This window comes from Diceros bicornis, chromosome X (assembly GCF_020826845.1).
Source record: "Diceros bicornis minor isolate mBicDic1 chromosome X, mDicBic1.mat.cur, whole genome shotgun sequence".
NCBI lineage: Eukaryota > Metazoa > Chordata > Mammalia > Perissodactyla > Rhinocerotidae > Diceros > Diceros bicornis.
Window position 1 is genome coordinate 46,315,147 of NC_080781.1, and position 19,197 is coordinate 46,334,343.

At 38.6% G+C, this 19,197-nt stretch overlaps 1 protein-coding gene and 1 long non-coding RNA gene across 12 annotated transcripts in view; one reads left to right on the forward strand and one right to left on the reverse strand.

Annotated features, from left to right (window-relative positions):
- The window catches only part of LOC131401017 (uncharacterized), a 35,020-nt gene extending 25,336 nt beyond the window's left edge, over positions 1–9,684 (reverse strand). The window contains exon 1 of the long non-coding RNA XR_009217494.1: positions 9,639–9,684. This is a non-coding gene — a long non-coding RNA (uncharacterized LOC131401017). The remainder of the gene's footprint in view (positions 1–9,638) is intronic.
- A 183-nt stretch (positions 9,685–9,867) lies between these two features.
- HUWE1 (HECT, UBA and WWE domain containing E3 ubiquitin protein ligase 1) overlaps positions 9,868–19,197 on the forward strand; it is a 161,602-nt gene continuing 152,272 nt past the window's right edge. For 8 of the 11 annotated variants that reach the window (XM_058535926.1, XM_058535934.1, XM_058535935.1 and 5 more), the window contains exons 1-3: positions 9,868–9,953; positions 10,153–10,251; positions 15,994–16,130. The gene's annotated coding sequence lies outside the window, so the exon portion shown is untranslated. Of the gene's footprint in view, positions 9,954–10,152; positions 10,252–12,435; positions 12,589–12,734; positions 12,777–15,993; positions 16,131–19,197 lie in introns of those variants that run through there. The other 3 variants (XM_058535929.1, XM_058535927.1, XM_058535928.1) reach the window with 3 other exon arrangements.

The window sequence follows — 19,197 nt, forward strand, 5'->3', positions numbered from 1 at the left end:
CCAGACTCTTGATGTTAGTGTATGACCATGTGATGCCTGAGTAGCTATGGCCATCTTGGGATTGTAAGGCGAAGGATCAACAGGCTGAGGATAGTGGAACAGGATGGAGGGAAACTGGGTTCTTAATGATGTCGCTGAGCTGCTGAATTACCTACTCTTGAATCCCTCTATGTCTGAGAGATAATAAAATGGCCTAATTGGTTGATCCACTTTGTGTTGGCTTTGCTGTTACAACCTGCAACTGAAAGAATTCTAATTGATGCACCTTGTAGGACATGACAGGGTTAACTAGTCTGAGTACAGACGCCTATCTGTTGTACTCAGGATATTCTACAGTGAGCTTAGAATTTGCAGAAGAAATTGTAAGGATAAAAAATGGTTAAACAAAACTACAGTTGTGTACTGACCCAGCACACATAGCAGGTGTCATTCTAATTCTAGCATCATTTCTTTTATTTTTAAATTAACATAAAGTAAATTTGATTTTTTTGTGTATAGTTCCATGAATTTTAACCATGCATAGATTCATGTAACCACCACTACAATCAGGATATAGAACAGTTCCATCACCCCATAAAACTCCACCATGCTATTGCTTTGAAGTCATACTCTCCCCCTACTCCTAACCACTGATCTGTTCTCCATCACTATATTTTTGTCCTTTCAAAAATGACATATAAATGGAAGCACACAGTATGTAATGTTTTGAGATCATCTTCTTTCACTCAGCGGAACACCTCTGAGATTCATCCAAGTTGCTGCATATTCATTCCTTTTTATTGCTGAGTAGTATTCCACTGGGTGAATGTACCACAGTTTGTTTATTCATTCATCCCTTAAAGGATATTTGGGCTATTTCCAAGTTTTGGTGATTATGAACAGAATACTTTAAGCTTTTATGTACAGGTTTTGTGTGAACATAAGTTTTTATTTTTCTAGGGTAAATACCTAGGATTGGGATTGCTGGGTCATATGATAAGTTTATATTTAACCTTATAAGAAGCTGCCTGTTTTCCAGGATGGCTCTACCATTTTGTATTCTGTTTCCCTATATTTTCTTCTAGAAATCTTATAGTTTTATGATTTACATTCAGATCTATGATCCATTTTGAGTTAATTTTTGTATAAGGCGTGAAGTTTTGGTCAAGGTTCATTACTTTTGTATGGATGCCCAATTGTTCCAATATCATTTGTTGAAAAGACTGTCATTTCTCCATTGAATTCTTTGCACTTTTGTCAAAAATCAATTGACCACATTTGTGTGGTTCTATTTCTGCATTCTCTATTCTGTTGCATTGATCTATATGTCTATCCCTTTGCCAATACCACACTGTCTTGATTACTGTAGCTATATAGTAAGTCAAAATCAGGTGGTATGATTCCTGCAACTTTATTAATCCTTTCAAAATCATTTTGGCTATTCTACTTCCTTTGCCTTTCCATATAAATTTTAGAGTCAACATATCTGTATCTACAAAAGTTCTTGCTGGGATTTTGATAGGAACTGCATGAAATCTATAGATCAATTTAGGGAGAACTAACATCTTTAATGTGTTGAGTGTTCCAGCCCATAAACACGGTATGATTCTCTGGTTATTTAGGCCTTTGGAGATTTCTTTCACCAGCATTTTGTAGTTTTCAGCATATACATTCTGTACATGTTTTGTTAGATTTTTACCTAAGTATTTCATTTTTTGGAGCTATTATAAATAGTATTGTTCATTGCTATCATATAGAAATGTGACTGATTTCTGTGTGTTGACCTTGCATTTTGCAACCTTGCTAAATTCACTTATTAGTTCTAGGGATGTGTGTGTGTGTATTATTTGGAATTGTCTGTGTAGACAATCATGTCATCTATGAATAGGGACAGTTTTATTCCTCCTCTCTCCTTTCCTTTCCTTTCCCTCCCTAACTGCCTAGAGTTGAGATGCCTAATTTGGATGAAATGTAAGAGTGGAGGATAAGCAGAGTTGTTATAGGTCATCTGCAAATTATTCAAGTTGCTTAGAAGTCATTCTACAAGAAGGTGATAAAAATATCATCATATGCAGATGATGTGATCATTTACTATGAAAAATGATAAAATAATAAACGTGTGTAAATAATAAATATTACAAAAATACCAGTACTTCTTATGCGCCAGGACTGTTCTAATAATTGTACATAAATTAACTTATCTAGTAATCACAACCCTATGATGTGGGTACTATTATTCCCATTTTACAGATGTGGAAACTGTAAATGGCAGAGCTGGGTACAAACCCAGGTATTCTGGCTCCAGAGCTTGCACTCTTAACCATTACACAATGGAAAAGAAGATTCTAGAAATGGACTCCAAAATATCTAGGAAATTAGTATTTGATAAAGGGGGCTTTTCAAATGAATGAGTAAAATGTCGGCTATTCAATAATTATATAGGAACAATTGGATAGCTATTGGGAAAAATTAAAGTTGTAAACCTACATTTGTACTGTACATCAAAATAAAACCCATATAGGACAAGTATTTAAAGGTAAAAATTAAAACCATAAAGGTGCTAGAAGAAAACACAGAGAAGGAGTTTTACAATCTTGAGGTAGGTAAAGATTTTTGAAGTACAGCACATATGCCAACCATTATAAATGAAGTAATTTGATTATATAAAAAATTTTAAATTTGTATATTCTGAGAAACAAATTTACAAGGTTAAAAGACAAATAACAAACTGAGGAAAACATTTGTGACAGGAAGACAAAGGGTTATTATCCATAATATAAAAAGAGCTATTTCAAATCAATAAGAAAATACTAAATTCAGTAAACACATGGGCAAGCAACACAAACAGGCTACACATTTGAAAAAAGAAGAATACAAATGGCTGAGAAACAAATTAAAAGATGGTCAACTTCACTAAAAATCAAAAACATGAAAATGAAAGCAATGATGTATCACCTTGTATCAGATTAGCACAGAAAAAGTGAGTGAAAATACATAGCTTTGGCAAGGGTATAGGGGAAAAACACCCTCATACTCTGGTACTATGAATATAAATTTGTATAATCTCTTTTGGAGGGCATGTTGGCAATATCACTCCAATTGTAAAATGTGCATACCCATTGCAGCAATTCCATTTTCAGGCATTTGTCTTACAGAAGTACATACATGTGCAAAGCTATTCACAAGGACGTTCATTTTAGCACTCTATAATAATGAAAACTCAGTAACAATCCAAAGGAGCATCCACCTTATGCAACTAGTTAAAAAATAAGGTAAATCTTTAAGTATTGACATATTAAGAAACCTATAATCTATCGTTACCTCACCCACTTATTTCTGAGGGTCCTCAAGGGATTTCTTATAGGGTGACTGTTACTTAAATTAGCACAGCTTTGTAACCTTAAAAATGGGCATAATCATAATAGTTGCCTCATACGGTTGTTTATTCATTCATTCCTTCAAAAAATATTTATTGAACAGATACAATTACCAGGCACTGTGCTAGGTGCTGGAGTACAAATATAAACAAAACAGACATAGTCCCTGCTCTCGAGGAGGTCACTGTCCAGTGTAGGGTGTGTGTGGGGGGTGTATGTGTGTGTGTACTGGGGGGGACAGACATTAATCACACAACTGTACAGTTGTCTTGGGTGCCTAGGGAGGAAAATAGCAGAGTATCATGAAAGTGTATTACAGGGTGCCCTGATCCAGTTTTGAGGGGTTAGGGAAGGCTTCCCTGAAGTGATATTTGAATTAAAAAAAAAAAGATAGTGATAAGCCAGGCACTTTGTATAAATGCCAGCTCCAGAGATTAGTTAAAAAGAATAGGTAGATGTATATTCACTGACCTAGAAAGAATGTCAAAAATACATTAAGTCAATAAGGCAAGTTGTAAAACATATATAGCACGATTCCCCTCCTTTTTACGATTTAAAAAATCTATACTATAATACATATATATATCAATGTATATATAGAAAAAGATCTGGAAGAATATACACCATACTAACAGTTGTTAACTATCTGAATAATTTATAAGTTTGCCTGGCATTCTGTAATCAGAAAAAAACAATAAAGATATATATACACATATAGGAGTGACAGCATGAACATTAGAAATATCAGTATTCAAGGCAAAAAGTATTAAATACGGTAAAGAGAGATACTGATAAAAGATTACCATCTACCAAGAATATAATCTGTCATAAATATACATACCAAACAATATTCCATTAAAATATATAAAGAAAACAGAAAAGCAGATAAGTTGTACCTTATAAGTTTTTAAAAAAACGCCTATGCAACCTTTGCAAAAATTGATCATGCACTGAGTCACAAAAGAAAGCATGATGTATTTCCAATAGTAGAAATCATAAAAGTCATGTTATTGGACTACAGTGCAATACAACTAACTTTTAGCCACAAAACAGCCGGGAAAAAAACAAAAGTTGAATCACTTCAAAAATCAAATAACACTTTTAAATAAATCAAGGTCAAAGAAGAAATAAAAACCAAAATTATAGACTAGAAATTAATGATAAGGAAAGCACTACAAATACAGAAAAAAATTTATAACCTTAAATGCTCTTAGAAATAAATAAGAAAGATTGAAAATTAATAAACCACACATTTAACGTAAGCCATTACAGAGAAAACAGCAAAACAAACTTAGAACCAAAGGAAGATATTAATAAATATAAAAGCTGAAAATAATAATGTATTAAGTAGAGAATAGGAAAAAAATGGTAGCATAGGAAAACAAATCTGAGAAATAGTTCTTTGAAAATACTTATGTGATAGAAAATAGCTATGTGATAAAGCCAGTATAGCAAAACATTAATGGTAAAATCTATGTTGTGGGTATGCAGGTGTTCACTGTAAAATTCCTTCAACTTTGCTGTGTTTGAAAAATGTTCATAATAATATAGATAAAAATCTATCATCATCCAGAACATCAGTTTGGGAAACACTGCACTAGAAGTTTCATTAAAACCAGGAGAAAGACAAAGATGCCCACCGTTGCTTCTACTATTTAACATTTTTCTAGAAATTCAATAAAACATAATATGCCAAGTAAATGCATATAGGAATTATAAATATGATAAGGAGGGGAAATCATTATATGCAGATGATATCATTATCCACCTGTAAAACCAAAGAGAATGAATAGAAAAACTATTAGAACTGATAAAGAAGGTAAGTAGGGTGGCCAGTTACAAAATGATGTCCCATTATGCACTAAAAATATAAAGGGCTACATCTAAACAGGGGTGGTAGTGAGGGTAAGGGCGGTGAAAGACATCTTTCATGTTTTGCTCTGTGTACAGTGCTTCTGTGATGTTTGAATCTTTTACAACCAGAATGATTCATGTAGCTGTTTGAAAAAGGGAAAATAAATCAATGGTAGGCAGAATCCTAAAATGCCCCCCTCCCCAGATTTCCCACCCTAATTTCCAGACTGTGAACGTGATGAGATATCGTGCCTGTGATTATGTTACATTACCTGGCAAAAGGGATTTTGCAGATATAATTAAGGTTCCCCTTAAAATAGGGAGATTATTCTGGATTATCCCAATGGCCTTAATCTAATCACATAAACCTTTCAAAAACAGAATTTTCTCAGGCTAGTGGCAGAAGGAGAAGTCAAAGAGATTCCACGCAAAAGAAGGATACAGCATACCACTACTGGCTTCAAGATGGGGGGGACATGTGAGGGAAAATGTGGGTGGCTTCTAGAAGCTGATAGCATAGGGCTGTCAATCCTACAATAGCAAGGAACTAAATCCTGACAACAACCTGAATGAACTTGGAAGTGGATTCTTCCCCAGAGCCTCCAGATAAAAGCCAAGTCCCGGGACACCTTGATTTTGGCATTGTATGATCCTAAGAAGAGAACTCAGCCAAGCCCACCAGGACTTCTGACCTACAGAATGGTAAGACAATAAGGTGTTCTTTTAAACTGCCAAATTTGTGGTAATTTGTTATGCAACAATAGAAAACAAATACAAAATACATTACATCAGGAAAAAAAATGAGATATGTAGCCTATCAAATTTTCAAAGGTTCAAAACCTGTTAATGACCTAGTCATGCAGTAGGATGGGGAAATGACACACCCATACACCCCACGGGAATGTAAATTGGTAAAATCTCTCTCAAAGTACATTAGGGAATACCCATCAACCTCCCGAAACATGCTTTGCCTTATTGAAATTTTTTGTAGTTAAATAATCATAGTGGTGAGCAAAGATTTTTCTAAATGTCCTTTACAGAACTGCTTATAACAGTGGACAATTAGAAACATGAATGTACGGCAATAGAAGACTGGTTTGTCAAATATCCTACACCCGTTTGACGAAATAAATTTGTCATCAAAAGCCTGATAGGAATTCTTATAGAACTTTACAAGCTAATTTTAAAATTCATCAGGAAAAGAAAATGCATGAGAATAATCAAGAAATTTGGGGGGAAAAAAGAGGGGCTTGCCCCAGAAGATATGAAATAATAATTTAAAGCTCAAGTGCTTAAAGAAGTGTGGTGTTGGTGCTGGTATGAATTTTAGGACTATTGAACCAATCATTTACATTCAAATTTATGTATCTACTTAGGAATTTGGTTTTTGATAAAGGGAATGATCTGTTCAACAAATGTTTAGGGCCCTATGAAAAATACTAATAAGTAATTAGTAATACAATGGAATAATATTCACCTATTAAAGATGATATTGTTAGGATATTTAATGACTTAGAAAATTGTTTACCAAAAAATAATTCCAGAAAATTAAAGGGCTAAACATAAAAAATTCTAAAATATTACAAGGAAATACAGAACAATGTTTCTTATTGTTCTTATGCAAGATTCAAAATGCAAAAGCCATAAAAGAAACAATTGATAAATTTGAATACATCAACGTTTAAAATATCTATACCCAAAAAGACCCCATAAGCAAAGTTTAAAAATAAGCAAAAGTCTGCAAAAAAATTTCCCACACATGTAACAAAGATTTATATCTAGATATGACTACATAATTCAATAAGAAAAAGCCAAACGATCCAATTGGAAAATGGATAAAAGATATGCAGAGGCAAGTCACGAAACAACACAAGCAAATGGGCCAACAAACATATGAAAATATTCCTTAACCTCACTAATAATCAGGGAAATGCAAATAATGAGACAACATTTTTCACCCTCACATTGGCGAAACATTCAAATGATTGGTTAATACCCAATGTGGATAAAAATTTAAGGAAATGGTTATCCTTATTCACTGCTGGTGGAGGTGTAAACTGAGTCTTTCTACATGGTAATTTGGTATTACATATTAAAATTTCAAAATGTGCTGTCTTTGAGCCACCTATTCTACTTTTCCATATTTATCTTACAGAAATATTTTAGCATATGCACAAAAAAGCATGTACAAGGATGTTCATTGCAGCACTGTTAATAGTAGGAAAAATAGCACTGTAATAGTAAAAGATTGAAAATATATATTTATCAACAGGTGACTCTATTAACAGTTAACTATAGTACACTCATTCAATGGAATACTATGCAGTACATAAAATGAATGAGGTAGATTTATATCTACTACTGACATGGAAAGATCTTCAAGCCATAGTAAGTGAATAAAGCAATTAACAGAACAATACATAAAATAGGATACCATTTATATTTTTAAAAAGTAAAAACCACAAAAAGTATTTCTATGTGTATATGAATGTAAAAGGAACTTTAAATTTATCTGTGTTCAGTGTTTTGCAATAATGTATTCATTCATGTGTAATTAGGAAAACATTTTTAAAATGAAAAAAGAACAAAAACGAAGCTAATTACACATTAAAGAAAGGAATGCTTCATGTTGCCACTAAAATGACGTTGTAGGGGCCAGCCCCGTGGCGTAGCGGTTAAGTGCACGCGCTCCGATGCTGGTGGCCCAGATGGCATCCTGGGCGTGCACCAATGCACTGCTTGTCAAGCCATGCTGTGGCGGCCTCCCATATAAAGTGGAGGAAGATGGGCATGGATGTTAGCCCAGGGCCAGTCTTCCTCAGCAAAAAGAGGAGGATTGGCATGGATGTTAGCTCAGGGCTGATGTTCCTCACAACAACAACAACAAAAGATGTTATAGAACATTTTAATGGCATGGCAAATAGTCACTAGGTTGTTAAATAACATGCTATGATAATATTTTTGTTTAGAACTATAAATATATATATAATGCATAGAAAAAGGCTGGGAGGATATAAAACCAAAATATTAACAGTGGTCTTCTCTAGGTGGTGGGATTACAAATTTTTTATCTTTTTCTCTAGGTATTTTCTCTACGCATTCATATGTTTTCTGGATATTCTACAATAAGAAAAATAGAAACGACGGGTATGCATGTGGGTAGGGGGATGTTGGTTGGAATTAGTACTATAAAAGAAGTGGAGTTGGAAAGAGAATGAAAGGCTGCTGCAGACTGAAATTAAAACTAGGGTTGTGGGGTATGTGGGATTTTAGAATTAGGAGTTGGGGAACTAGACTTTACGGAGCCTGGGAATTAACAGTAGAAACGTAGGGGTTAGAATTAGGAGTAGAGACCATGAATTATTAGAATTAATGCAGACGCTGTGAGAGATTAGAAGCAGAATCAAAGGCTTTATTAAATTAAAAGTCTTTTTGAAAACTATAATAGCAATATTGGTGAGAGTATGGGAATATCCGAATAAACTGGAATTCTCATATATTTCAGGTGGGACTGCACATTGTTAGGACTGTTCCGGAGAGCCTGATTTGTATTTTTGGGAGGAGTGACCTTTTGACACTAGCTACTCCATTTCTACAAATTTCTTCTTGAGAAAAATCTTAGACATATACAAATATTTGGTTACATCAAAGTTCATGTCTGTATTTCTTATAATAAAAAAAGACCTAAACATGGAGTCTTGTTTAAATAAATAATTAGCATTACAACGGAATAACATTCACCCATTAAAAACAACATTGTAAGAATATTTAATGGGTCAATCTATCTCAAAGGAGCCTCCATAAAGCTGAGCTTATACAAAAAAATTTTTGTGTAAATATATATTTGGCAGGCAGTGGATCCATTCATCAGATTCTCAATTCGGGGCATGAACCACTGTTCTGGAGGGTTGGAATTAGAACTGGAGGGTATAATTACAGTTTTTGTTTCGTCTATGTCTCAAGAGTACTTTGGATAGTACTTTTATCTTTATACTTTAAAATCCTGAGTTAATACATGCTTTTTGTTAAAAATTCAAACCTTACCGAAGTATCTAGAGTTGGAAGTCAAAACTCCCCTCTCCTCTCACCCTCCAATCTCATTCTGCACCCCAGATGAAGCACGGTTAATAGTTAGGGGTATCAGATCCTTTTCATTCTTATGCATTCACAGATGTAGATCCTCATAAGCTCTTTGCCAATCGCACTGCTACCCCAAATAATACCAAAGAGAAAAAGAAAATGTTTACTGAGGGTTTACTGTGTGCCTGAAGTAATTCTAAAGGTTTGCCCGTGTAAACTCACTGTGGTCGGCGCCCGCGTCGTCTCCCGCCCTCCACACCGTGTCCCCGCTTGCCCTCTTGCCCCTCATTCTTTGCAAGGCAGCTGGATTGTTAATTTTTAAACGTAAATCAAATCAAGTCACATCACCCTTCAGCGGCTTCCAGAGTGCATCGAATCAAATCCCAATTCCTTAGCAACCCTACTATCTTCTGTGGTAGGGTTTGCTGGGCCGGGAGTAGCTCAGACGCAGCCGCCTACAGGGGACCCCGCTTCACCGCTGAGGGAGCGCCCTCCCAAGGGGCAGGGGCGGGGCCTCTCGAGCGCGGGGTGGAGCCTCAAACCCAGTGTGAGGAGAGCCGGAGGGGGAGGTTTTCGGCGGAGGGCGAGCGAGGGGAGTGGGGCTGAAGCAGGGCCGCAGACTCGGCACTCTCCTGTGGGCTCCCCGGAGCTACTGCCGCGGAGGTGAGCGTCTACCCCCGGGCTGGGGGGCGGGCTCTGCTCGCGCGGCCATCCTCGGCTCCTCGCAGGGGGTTGTTCCCACGGGACCCTACGCGGAGGCGCGGAGGTGGTGGCCTTGGGGAGCCTGCGGGAGAGGATGTTGAAGGGGCCTGGCGGCCTGCTCCAGCCCTCCCTCAATCCCGCCTTCTCTCCCCTCCCCCAGGCCTGGGCCGGCGCCGGAGGAGAGCTAGCCGCATCTTCGGGGGCTGCGGGGCAGCGGCCAGCAGCGCAGCGAAAGAGCGGCCGACAGTGGGGATGCGAGGTACCGGCATTAGCCGTGGCCAAGTGGCCCTACAGAGGGAGTAGAGGCCGGGCCTTCGGCGTTTCTCTCACGGGGTCGAGGAAGGCGGCCTTAGAGGAGGGGGAAGGTGAGGGGCGGGCAGGCAGGCTTCACGGGTAACTACTAGACGTTGTATATGTGTATTTTGGTATCTAAATGGTACTATACACACACACACATATTCATTTCGGCTAACTGCATTTTAAAAACTTAACAATATGTCTTGTAGATCTTCCTATACAGGAAATCTAAATTTATCTCATTTATAAACAGCTGCATTGTATGATTGTACTACAGTTTATTTAACCCAATTCCCGATTGATGTACATTAGCTTGTTTCCCTTTGGGGGGCCTATTACAAGCAATGCTATAATGAATAGGTTTGTATATATATGTTTCATGCACATGTATGAGTATTTCTGTAGGAGAAATTCTTAGAAGAGTAATCGCTGGGTCAAAGTGCGTATGCATTTTGAATTTTGATAGATTTGTCCAAGTTGCCTTCCCAAAAGGCTATACTAATTTACACTCTCCATGTTGTACGAGAGTGCTCTTTTTTCCACCGTTGTGCCAACACGAATTATTGTCAATCTTTGTAATTTTGGCCAATTTAAAGGGCAAAAATGGTATGTCGTTTTCATTTGCATTTCCCTGATTACTAATGAAAGTGAACATATTTTTTATTTGTTCGATTACAAAAGTAAATAGGCAAATATCAGTAGTCTTCCTATCTAAAAGCAATAAGCATTTGAAAATTTAATACTAAAAAAACCTCATTCGCAATAGCAAGAAAAACCTACCTAGAATAAAAATACCCAGAAGTAAACTACAAAACTTTATTGAGGAATATAATAAAAGAACGTTTGCGTACATGGAGAAGAGATACCATGCTTCTGGATAGGAAGGCTCAATTTTGTAGTGATGTCCATTTTTCCTATGTTGATTTATACCGTTTATGCAATTTCAATAAATGTACCAAGTTTTTGGAACTTAATATGATTCTGAAGTTCATCCGGAAAAAAGATGGTTAAGAATAACTGAGAAAATATTTTAAAAGATAAGATGGGAATATTTGTACTACCAGCTATTAAAATGTACTCTAGAGGAACAATATTTAAATTAGAATGGACAAAACAATGCTACAAAAGTCCACAAAACGAGCCAGATTGGATCCGAGGATTTATTGGGGAAACATTGTTGGCTAGACATGGGAAAACAGCCATATTAAAAGCTTCAGGCACGCACAACCCCCCAACCCCTGGAAGCTTGAATTTTCCTTTGAGGACAGACTCCTTTGTTTGGAGAAAACCACTTTATTGGATCTTTTGGTTATGCCAAGGTAAAGCCTCAGGAGTTAAAATTAGTGGCTTTGGAGCTATAACTAACGATATGAGCCTTTAGTTAGATTAAGATGGATTCAGGTTAGCCTGCAGTGCGGCGAGGGAAGGAGTCTGGATGTTATCGGTCATTTAAATTTCTTTTCCGATCTAATGGGCAAAAAATGTTATGTCATTGTTTTCGTTTGCATTTTCGTGCTTATTGTGAGATTGAACGTCTTTTATGTGTTAGTCCAGGATAATATGTGATTCCTGGAGGCAGATAACAATGGGGGAACCCATTGCTCCTCTTCCAGAATGGAGTTTGGCTAATTGGTACAGCTCTGCCCGGAAGCGTGAGAATAAACAGGTTGACTTTTTAAATTTTCCTCAAGCACTAGGCTCTAGACACCTTAGATCGGGGGCGGAGGCAGTTTTCAGGACATGGCCGAGATTTGGCGCTGAGCTGTGTCATCGCGAGGTTTGGCAGCCAGCTCCGCAGTGGGTCGGAAACCTCGTGGTAGGCGAGATCCCTGCAGGACGGGAGGTTCCTCCCTTCCCCCTAAAAACTCCCAGTCATTTTCATGAAGCCCCGCCTCTCTCCTTTTTAGGAGGGTGGACCAGGTCTCGCGAGGTCTCGTGTTTCCTACAGGCGAGGCGCGGGCGGGATCCTGCGGTGTATTGGAAGGTCTCGCAGAGACTAAAACGTATTATCGCGATAGTTCTCACTGCGCATGCGGCACCCGGCGACGGCAGATTGGCTCCGCCCCTCGCTGCTTGGTGAGGTTGTGCGTCATTTGCTTTTCGCTTCGCGTAGGGTGAGACCGGAGCCGTAGCGACTTCGGCTTTGGTGGGAGGAGGGGTCTGGGAGGGGCTGGGCTCAGGCTTTTCCCGTCCGGTAGAGGTTCTCGCGGGAGCGCGGGGAGGCGGCCGTGGTTCGGCCACGGACTGCAGCAGCCGCGGAGGCGGCGGCAACGTTTTTGGCTCGTGCTGTTGTTAGCTGGTGAGTTCTCGCGGTAGCAGGGTTACGTCCTCGTGGGATCCGTTGGCGGTGGTGGAGGTAGCTCGGGGATGGGGGGGCAGTGACTAGGGTCGGTCCGCTTGATGTTAAGATGGCGGCGGAAGCTGATGTCTGTCTGGCCAGCACCCGGGACTGAGGTGTTCGCTGTCCGCGTTTGTGACGCCTCTCAGGTACCCGACGTAAAGGAGGTGACGATGGGCGAAACGCTGAGGTGCCGATAAACCGAACCTGAGGCGAAGGCCCCTCTGTCTCTAGTCGGTTGAGGCGACACCATTTCCCGGGCCTCAGCCTCGTGTGGGCCCGCCTTTGCCCCGCCAATCGGTCAACGCCTCCGTTGTCGCCGCCGCAGAGGGCGGGTTGGGAACGGTGGGGGCTGGAGCCCTGGAGTTCGTTGGGGAGTGGGATTGGGCGTTAGATTGGGCTGTGGGGAAGAGAGGACCAATCTAAGACGGCTGGCTGATTCCCTCCCCCTTATCTTTTTGCGGGCCCGCCTTCGTTCTCCATCCCTCCGGCGGCCTAAATGAATCCCCTAGTTGGTCTTGAGGTGGGCTCTGCTTCCCCAACTCCCGTGGTGTTTGAACTAAGGTTTAGGGAGATCAAGGTTTTCTGTCTCTGACGTACTCCTCCTTTTTCTCTCGTAATTCTATCGTCCCATTGAGTTTTCCTTATCTACATGGATATTTGAGGTTCATATTTAAGAGGGCGACTTAAAGTTTTTCCCCATCACTCCGTCCTCAGTCCTACTAAGGAAGGAAGAGTTTAGCCCAAGTCCCCCAGCCCATCCGGTTTCCCTCTTCCCTTGGTCCCCTTTGACGCAGTCGTTGAATAGAGCCTTTCTCGTTCTCTGGATTTACTCCATCTTTGTGGATGGAGCCATAGTAGCCTTCCGTTTCCTCGGATCTGCACGCTTGTATGACCCTTATCCGAGCACAGGGCACTGATTTCTCCAGTTCTGCATACTGCTCACCACCCTTAGGCGGAACAGTGAATGGGTTGGTGGTTGGATTATTGCAGTCTTCGTGACCTCTTCGTTCTCGGGTCCGTTAGCCTTCCCTTCCTCATAACCTCCCTCTCCTCCAAAAAAAAACCTCTCAAAAAAGGCTCTAGAGGATAATCCTTGAGTAAACCAACTTTTTATTTTCAGTCCCCCACCATCCCCGGTGCCAGCTCGGAACCGCCCCTTTTCTCTGCCTTGCTCTGAGTTCTGTGGCCTCTTGGTCTGTGGATATCGATCGTTGCTGCTTACCACCTCTTACATGCTTCACTTATTAATCCTTTTATTCCCCGTACCCCATGCTGTTTTTCCAGGAGCTGAATCCCCTAGAGAGAAGATAACCCCCTGTCAGGCTCCACTACATCCCCCCTCCTCCCATGTGCTAGAAAATAAAATAGCTTTGATAGATTATCTCCTGTTCCTCAATCATTGCCCTTTTCTGCCTTTTTCCTCCGCCCCGCCATTATTATAGACAATTCTCTAGCATCTGTTTCCTTTTTAGATTACATGTTCTGCACTGTTTTCTCTTAGCCCCAATGTTCTGTAGTTGAGGAGGCACCAACATTCTCCAGTCAAGGGAGGCAGCCTGGTATGGTGGAAATACTGTGTGCTTTGGGTTCACATCGAAGTTTGAGACTTTGGGCAAATTACTTTTCAGATTCTCATTTTTTTCATCTATAATGGGGATAGCGCTTAGAGTTGCTAGAATTAGACAGTTTGTACAAAGTGCCTGGCTTATGGTAGGCACACAATAAATTGTGGTTACTTGTTGTTGGTGTTAGAATACGTTGGCAGATGCATCTGTCATATGGTAGTTTTATGATCTGGGAAAGAATAAGCGTTTTTTTTTCTTTTAACTGTAAATTTTTAGTATATTTCTAAGCCAGTTCTATCATTTTTGTATTTTTTTCTTCCTCATCTGCCAAACTCTTTTTCTCCAATGGTTCATGATGTTTGAATGTAATTCCCACTTGTGTTAACCTTCTACCAGTCTGGGAATTTTAGTGCAAAATCACTATCCTGGAATGACCACCAGCCATAATGTTCTTGTCAAGAACCACACCCAGGTGTTCTGCCTTTTGGAAGGGGTGCCTCATCCCTTGCCTACTCCCTCCTTCCGCTCCTTCAAAGGCAGTCTGTTTTGTCATTCACCACAGGAAAGTAATGACATTTGGTGCCATGCTTCTCACAGTAATAAAGGGAACTTCTGCTAGTTAGTTTTCAAGTGTTCATACTGATTGTCCCCTACCTCCTTTCTTTGGTGCCTCAGATCGGTGTGGGGATCTGCTATTTGGCCTCACCTGAGTAGGAAAATTCCTATCTGAGAGAGTTTATAAAGGTGGTTTGCGATACCAAGCTTCTTTTCCAAAGTGATTTACTACCAGTTCTTTAATACACTATTTCCTGTTGTGTTTTTGCCATTTTATATTTTCCAACATTCTTTAAATAAAAATGACGATTCAATTTGTAGGTAGTTTTCTTTACTGTTAATATTTTGATTTAGACCAATATTAAAGTGAATGTTTTTTTCTAATTACTTTGGCTGGATGATAGGCTATGATGGTGAAGCATTTACCTAGGATTAAAAATTTACTGTGGGTAACCATCTGGTAATTAACTTATGTGGACACTAGTTTTGAGCTTCAGGGTTTGCTTTATTTAGTTTGAAGTGCTTTGCAGGTAATAGAATTTTCCCCCTTTTTCATTAGAGGACAGGAGATCACTTTCTGTTTTGAGATTCTGCCTTGGTGCCCTTTACAATAGGTCAAGCAGTGATCAGAAATTAACTAAACCCCAATTTCACCCTTCTCATTCAGAACTAGAATAAATCTGGGAATGATAATCTAGGTGCGACCTAAAAGGTTTAGTTTGTTCTAGGTAGATCTCTTAAGAGAGTAAAGAGTGGCAATACCAGTTAAAAACTTGGTCTGAGGTTCAGTGGCAAAGTTCGACCTGAGTTTCCAGGGTGTTTATCGTTTGTTTCCCAGTATAGCCAAAAAGCATGTATGAAGGTGAAAAATAATTTTTATGTGTGCAATTTTTTCACAAAAACTAGTGAACTTAACATTACCTTAGTCTCAATTTACAGTGAAGATATAAAGTTGTCTATAAAATAATCATTATCCCCGGTAATTTTATTTGGGTTTAGAACTGAGTTGAGTTTTCAGTGGTGTTGTCTTAAATGTCAGATTAGAAGAGTTGTTTTAGCTGTTGGTTCTGAATTCTTGTTACTGCTCAAGGCAGGTCCTACAATATTCAAATTAATACATGAGAGCTATTGCTTAAGAAATAATAACTGTGATTATGTTTGAACATTGATACAGTGGTTAGCTCCCCCACACCCTAATAAATGTGTTGTGTATCTCTCCCCCCCTGCACTTTTTTTTTTGTAGGTCCTCCAATAGTCTGACCTGAGTGGGTTAGTGCTCCAGAAGAACCAGCAGACCAACTTGGTCAGGAAGGTTCAGGAAGCTGTTGGAGCAGTGTTGGGATTTCCCACCAGGATGAGTATGATTGGCTGTGATTTTAGGTTAGTTTTTGTAGATCTTTGTGGGTAGTATTTGTATTTTACTTCCTGGAATGAAGATAGTGGGGGTGTATGTGTTTCCATTCTGTAACTGAGCTACTTCAGTTTCTTCTGTTGTCTGGATCTGATGTGACACTGGCTGCTTCTTGCATTTAAGTGGAGCTCATTGCTAAATTAAACTGTTTAAATGAATTCTGTCTCTACATGATTTTTTAAATCACCCTAAGCATCATTCAGAAAATAAAATTGTAAGATATTATGTCTAACCAATTCTTTTTTAAAGAGTTATGAAAAATTTCAGGCATACAAAAATTGGATAGTATAATGATCCCTGTTTGTGCCCATCACCAGCTTTAACAGTTATCAACTTGCAGCCATTCTATTTCATCTATACTTCTACCCACTGCCCCCACCCCAGATTATTTTGAAATAAGCCCCTGCTGTCATATTATTTTTATTTGCAAAAAATTTGCAGCTCTAAAAGACAAGGGCTCTTTAAACATAATCTCAAAACCATTATCACAACTCAAAAGAATTAACAGTGATATTTTTAAAATATCAAATACGAAGCTAGTGTTCAAATTTTACTGTTTGTTTGAATCAAGATCCAAAGAAAGTCCATTTATCACAAAGGAGGATTGATATATCTCTTAAATCTATCTTAATCTGCAGGTTCCCTCCCTTTTGTTTTTTTCTTCCGATTTATTTGTTGAAGAAATTCTTCTGTAGAGTTTCCCCCACATTTGGTAATTACATCTCAGTAGTGGAATCTAACCCATTCTTGCTAAGTTAAAGACCCTGGAGGACCCCATTATAATGGAACAATGGCAGTAATCTCCTGTATCCTAGTTGGAGTTGATACTGCTGGCCTAGGCACTATCCCAAAATAACTAGTCATGGCTTCCTTTTTCTGTGGCAGTCATTTAATTGAAACCTGACTTCAGTTCCATGTCTTGGCTCTGCTTACTGCTCCACCTGAAAAAGTAGGCCTCTTTGCAGAAGAAGCTGATGTTTCCTAGATAATGACCTGATTGTGCCTTTGGGGTTTTTCATTATAGTTTCAATTTCCTTAGGTGGTTTAGTTATTTTTGTACTACTTTATAATGTTTCTTTTTATTCTTTTGATGTTAGTATCTCAGCTGCTCTGACCCATAACTTCTAAGCTATTAAGACTTAGTGATGAGTTCCTCTGGCTATAATATAGTTTTAGAAATGGCAGTACTAAACACTTTTTGAGAGCTTCCACTTATGTCCTGATTTTCAGCTATTATACACAACTGAAGTTTTCTGTTGTTATTTTTTATTTTATTTCTTCTGGAAGTGATGTTTCCCCAGCATAAAGTCCTTTAAACTGTTCATTTCTTTCCTTGTGCAGCACTGGCCATCTTGGGATCTAATGTATGTCCCTTCCACTGTCAAAATCTGAGAATGGAAGTTGGATACGTAGGCTTCAGCCAGCCTTTGACTTAAGCACAAATGGGGGCAGAACAAAGCCACTTGTGCTTGCCTTTAAAATGATAGTGATTTCAAGTTGAAGAGTCAAAGAGGGTAGAGGTCATGAATGAAAGTTTTTGATATATTTAGATAAAATGTGACAGCGAATCACCAGTGCTATGGATCATGAGTTCAGGCTTTTCAGTTCTTTGTTCGTTAATGGAGAAATCAGATCGCTAGTTGAAAATGGACTAAGTATTAAAGAAGTGATTTCTTGAGAGTTGCAGTGAAGTCCATTTGAAAAAAAATAATTTGAGCATATTGCATATAATGAGTGATTAGATATTTACCCCTTTTCTGAGTTTTCTATAGTTAGGAAGTTTGAACAAGGTCACTTAAACCTTCTAATCCTGAGTTTGTGAAACTAGGATAACTGTAGATTTTTGGGACAAAGCTTTACACACAGTAGGCATTTCAATATTTGAATTGTTTCCAGAGTTCTTAACAGCTACAAGTTTACAATGGAAATGCTCTCGTTTTTTTTTTTTTTCTTTTGTTGTGGGTTTTCAACCATGGGTTCAAAGTATTATTAAAATGCCAAACTTGGCTGCTTTGAAAATATTTGCCCTTCGCATTCCATGTGACCTCTCCTGCAGGTAGATTAAGTTGTTAAAATCTGATATGTAGCTGTAACCGTATTAGGCTGCTTTACAATGATCTCACCATCTATAAGGTTGATAGTTATAAGCACTTGGGCTCTGGGTGTTTTGCTGTATTGTTCCCTGACTCGTTTCTTCAGTGACTGGTTACCAGATGTTTATGTTAATATCAGGGATAATTCAGCTCAGAAGATTCTTTGGAAGCCCTCTCGTTTGATGTGTCATGGGGTTGAGTTGCTAAAACTTGATGTACTTGTTGACCAGCTTGGTCTTCTGGTTATAGAAATGCTTTTCAAATAGTGAAGGAGTGGCTCTTCTCTCCAAAAAAAACTATGTTTTTTTTGGGCTGTTAACCTGTGCATTTTCAACTTTGAGTTCCCTTAAAAAGTTTTTAATCATTTGGCTTTAAAAATTACAATGGTGACATGGATTGATTCCAGGATGTGATTTTACAGAAAGTTGGAGTTGGTTTTAGCTTCTTATGAATGTGTCATTAAATGGAGATTGGTATTGTAGATTGATTCAGTCAGGGTTGCTGATTGGGCTAGATGAATGTGAAAATTCTTTTTCAACTCTGAGATTCTGATTGTATAATCTTAGATGTTGAAAGAAAGCAGTTTTTCCTTTTCAGTAATCTTTTAGTGACTAAAAGGGACTAGGAGTAGGGAGATGGAAATTATTCTGGAATGACCTTTTAGTATAATCATTTAGATTTTAAAGATTGGTAAGTGTGAACATATTGCCTTGAATTTATGTACCATCTTTAGCATAACTCAGGTTTTATTTAAGTCTTTATAATTAGATACCAGAGATAATTGTCCTGGAAGTACTTGGGTATATTGTATTTGGTGGCTGCTTATGTCCTGGAACCTGTTTGGAAGATTGCTTTAGTGATTATATTATTTGCTGCGATTATTTTCTTATTTGCTTGTCTTTATAGTGAGGCATATTTCTCCTGGTCTTTGCTTTTTTTCTTT